Genomic DNA, 4,931 nt, shown 5'->3' with positions numbered 1-4,931 from the left:
CTCTTCCTTATAGACTATTCACCAATTTTACTTCGTCTTTTCCCAGGCCCCTTATTTACAAGCCAATTTAAAGTCTTTCAAAATAACTTACATCTTTCTTCTCCAAACCCATGTATACAAGAACCCCATTGCCTGACCAGGCGGTAGCGCAGTGGATAGAGTGTCGGACTGGGATGCCCAGGACCCAGTTTTGGAACCCCGAGGTTGCCAGCTTGAGCGCGGGCTCATCTGGTTTGAGCAAAAGCTCACCAGCTTGGACCCAAGGTCTCTGGCTCAAGCAAGGGGTTACTCAGTCTGCTGAAGGCCCATGGTCAAGGCACATGTGAGAAAGCAATCAATGAACAACTAAGGTGTCGCAATGCGCAACGAAAAACTAATGATTGATGCTTCTCATCTCTCCGTTCCTGTTGGTCTGTCCCTGTCTATCCCTCTCTCTGTCTCTGTTAAAAAAGAAAAAAAAAGAACCCCATTAGCCCCAGGAGGGCAGACATGTTTGTCTTCTCCACTGAGCCCTGCTGCTGAGAGTTTAGACAGCATTCCCCAGGACCTGGTCCTTTTCTGAGTCGAATATGGTTTGAGAAACCCTTTGTTTCACTACAACATTTGGCCTTAAAGGTTTTGTTTAACACAGCTTATAACATTATACGTATATTACAAGATGATAAACAAAAATTGAAGAAATTGTTATGGAGGGAAAATCAGAAATGGAGGAATAAGATGATTCTAAGGAGGTAGCCAGTGCCTTCGGGGAGAGACTTTATCGCTGCTGCTATAACATGAGCACTGAAGTCAGGAACCGAAGCTGTAACCACCTCCCTGATCTCTATTGTCGAGGGTTCCTGATAGGAAAGGACAGATCTGAATTAAGGAACATAGGGGAAAGTGAGAAAAATAGAGACCTTCTGATATTTTATTAGTTAGCCCTTAAGAAATATAAAGTGATGTTCACAATCTAAAGAAACATAGCTGCGGTGGGCAGAGCGTCGCCCCTGGTGGGCGTGCCGGGTGGATCCCGGTCGGGCGCATGTGGGCATCTGTCTGACTATCTCTCCCCATTTCCAGCTTCAGAAAAATACAAAAAAAAAAAAAAAAAAAAAAAAAGAAAAGAAAAGAAACATAGCTGCATCCAGGGTGCAGATAAGGTGTAGACAAATGAAAGAGAAAGCATGATCTGATTAGAGGCAGTTTGCAAAGAACTCCTCCCTCCACATCAGCTTAGAGGCCTCAGGATACAAGCTGTAAATTGTGTCGTGTCAATCAAGCTGCCATATGGTGGGCCTCTACTTTGTTTATGAACTGATGCACAGAATCCAAAATATATTAAAATTGGGAAATAAATTGACAACATAGAAGAAGTCAGGAAATGAATATATTAAATATTCTCATTTTAGTGTTCATTCATCCAAGTCCCGTATATATGACCAACATTCTAGAAACCATCCAAGGAATTTAAAATGTTACTACTAATACTCAGTTAGGAGTAGCAGAAATTATAGTGGAGTGAATGTCTATTAGCGACTGCTATTATCTGAGTGACCGCAAATAAAACACCTTAATTTAGTCCAATGAAAATTAAGATTTGGGTTTTTGTTTTTCATTACAAAATAGAACAGAAAACCTCAAGTATTTAAAAATTATGAAATCCTTGGTATTCGCACCACCACCAGCACTGCCTCTAGCTCGCTGAGCGCACATCGAAGGAGAAGGGGGTAGGTACCATGGATACAAAGCAGACTTTCCACCACCTTCTGGTGGTAAAGCACAGAGGAAGCAACTGGCTACCGAGCTGCTCACAGGAGTATGCCCCCTACTGGAAGGACGAAGAAACCTCACTGCTACAGACCTGGTACTGCCGCACTGCGTGAAATTAGACGTCATCAGAAATCCATTGAATTTTTGATTCGCAAACTTCCTTTCCAGCTTCTGGTGCAAGAAATTGCTCGGGATTTCAAAACATATCTGTGCTTCCAGCGTGCAGCTAGTGGTACTTTGCAGGAGGCAAGCGAGTCCTATCTGGCTGGCCTTTTCGAAGACACCAACCTGTGTGCTACCCGTGCCAAACATGTCACAATTATGCCAAAAGACATCTAGCTAGCACGCTGCATATAGGGAGAACATGCTTAAGAATCTACTCTAATGGGAAGTATTTCATTCTTAAAAATAATTACTCTTCATTACTCTTTTTCCTGCTATTGATAGTTCTGAACATTAGGGTTTTTTTTTTTTTCCCATGTGGTTAAAAGGCACCTACATATATAATTGTAAGTGGAAACAGCAGACAAAAATCAGGTGTTGGCATTTTCCATTTTCATGTGTGTGTAAATTTTTTAATATAAATGCGGGGACATAAAGTATTAATGCAGGTTCAAATGTTTCAGTGGACAAGTTTCAGCAGTTCAACTTCAGAACAATAAAAATAAGCCTGTTAAATATTTCTGGACAATGCTAGCATTTGGATTTCTCAAAAACAAGTGAATTTCTTATTGATGGCAACGAAATGATGTGTGTGGCATTTTTGTCACACAGTAGATTCCATCCTTTCACTATACTCTTCTGGGTTGTCCCACATGCAAGTACACGTTGTTAATGTTGTCTGTCTTCTGTGCTATTCCTGTAAGTTTGTTATTTAACAGTAAACTATAGAAAACTAAACTACAAAATCCTTGAATATTATTCAAATATTTGAGAACTCTAACTAGACATTAAAGAATCCATGGTCTACAGTGGTAGAGTGTCGGCCTGCCGTGCAGGAGTCCCGGGTTCGATTCCCAGCCAGGGCACACAGGAGAAGCGCCCATCTGCTTCTCCACCCCTCCTTCTCTCCTTCCTCTGTCTTTCTCTTCCCCTCCCGCAGCGGAGGCTCCATTGGAGCAAAGATGGCCCGGGCACTGAGGATGGCTCTGTGGCCTCTGTCTCAGGTGCTAGGATGGCTCTGGATGCAATAGAGCGATGCCCCGGAGGGGCAGAGCATCGCCCTTTGGTGGGCATGACGAGTGGATCCCGGTCGGGCGCATGTAGGAGTCTATCTGACTGCCTCCCCGTTTCCAGCTTCAGAAAAATGCAAAAAAAAAAAAAAAAAAAAAAAAAAAAGGTTTTAAGGAATCCATGGTCTGCTTGTAGGCCAGAGTGGTCTCAGGGTGTGGAGTAAATGCATCCCTAAGAGTTCTCAGTCTGTAGCCACTTCCAAGCAATTATAATGTGCATCATTAGACCATGGCCCAACTGATCTCTTCATTAAAAATTATATTTGTCAATGTTTATTTTTTATTATTATCTTGGTGGCTAAAATTTAGGGCTCTGTAGAGAATTGGATTTGATTTTCAATCCCAGCTCCAAGACCTATGAGTGATGTGATTGTGGGCAAGTTGCTTAAATTCTCTTAGCTCCAATTCCTTGTCTGTAAAAAGAGTACAATAACATTAAATATTAACTAATATTTATTATTAATAATGAATTACATTTTATATAATTTATATATAAATATTAAATATTAAAGAATATGAAAACCTCATAGAATTGTGAGGATTACAAGAGAAGAAGTGCAGTCACTGTTAATATCAACATCATTATCTCTATTTTCATATTCACTATTACCATTACTAAAGAATTCCTGGGGAAAACAGAAAGAGAAAAATCTCTATTTTTTTCAAAAGAAAAATATTCCAACTGCACAGAAACGGAAAACGGCCAGTCCTATCTACATGTCATCTGTAAAGGCCAGCATTTTGCTGGACCCAAATTTCTATAGTTACTTTGAGGGGGGCGGGGTAGTGCTGAAAGGGAACAGGAAGCAAGTGCGTCATTGAAGGCCAGGAATGTGTGGTGGACTGTGATTGGCTGGGAGGAAAAAAAGGGGCGTGCCAGCAGAGCGGCTCCGGGTGCTCCGAGGTAGGTCAATGGAACATGGACAGCGCAAGAAGAGGTGATGGGATCAGGGCACACTGCCCCCAAATATGCTGCGTTTGTACACTGAATAGTTTAAGCTCAAGGAGTTTGAGAAAAAGGAAGAAGCAGGAAGTCACTCTAACCTCACTCCCCAACCCCCAAACCCCATCACTCTTCTTCCCAGAAACAGGTCATAAGAGCCCCACTGAGAGCTGCCTTCCCTATGCCTTGAGTCCCTGTATACCCCTAGGAAAGGGGCATCCTTGGTCCCAAAGATAATAGGGCTCCCTGAGAAAAATCCCAACGGGCCTTGGTAAGTTTCCCCCAGGTGCCTGACCAAGCGGTGGCACAGTGCATAGAGCGTCGGACTGAGATGCGGAAGACCCAGGTTCGAGACCCCGAGGTCACCAGCTTGAGCGCGAGCTCATCTGGTTTGAGCAAAAAAGCTCACCAGCTTGGACCCAAGGTCACTGGCTTGAGCAAGGGGTTACTTTGTCTGCTGAAGGCCCATGGTCAAGGTACATATGAGAAGACAATCAATGAACAACTAAGGTGTTGCAATGAAAAACTTATGATTGATGCTTCTCATCTCTCTCCATTCCTGTCTGTCCCTATCTATCTCTCTCTCTGACTCTGTCTCTGTAAAAAAAAAAAAAAAAAAAAAGTTTCCCCCAGGTGACTACACTCACCTCAGACTCCTTAACCTCTCTTGTTTCTTCAGGACTGCTCACTGTTCATCCTACCTCGTGTAAAAAACAACACACAGGTCTGTTTCTTCAGGCCTCCATTTCCTTAGAAAGGCTCCTGGGACAAGGACACAAATCTGCAAGCTTTTCTCCTGTGAATCTGTCTGCATCACTTTAATTTTCAGAACCAACCCTGAGAGGGTAAAGGAAAACTTTCTCCTCCTTTACAGAAGAAACCGGACCAAAATAGAATGAGGACCCCTTGCATGGGTTCAGTGTCTAAAAGTCATTACAGCCTCCTTAGAGACAAGAAGGTACAAGTTTATATCAGAATGCACTACACATCTTTTGTTGTGCGTT

At 42.6% G+C, this 4,931-nt stretch overlaps 1 pseudogene; it reads left to right on the top strand.

The window, feature by feature from the left end:
- Positions 1-776: 776 nt before the first annotated feature.
- LOC136313984 (histone H3.3A-like) lies at positions 777-2,124 on the top strand (annotated as a pseudogene).
- Positions 2,125-4,931: the final 2,807 nt, after the last annotated feature.

This window comes from Saccopteryx bilineata, chromosome 10, assembly GCF_036850765.1.
Source record: "Saccopteryx bilineata isolate mSacBil1 chromosome 10, mSacBil1_pri_phased_curated, whole genome shotgun sequence".
Classification (NCBI taxonomy): domain Eukaryota; kingdom Metazoa; phylum Chordata; class Mammalia; order Chiroptera; family Emballonuridae; genus Saccopteryx; species Saccopteryx bilineata.
Note: the sequence above shows the minus strand (reverse complement) of the source record. Positions and strands in the feature narration are given on the sequence as shown.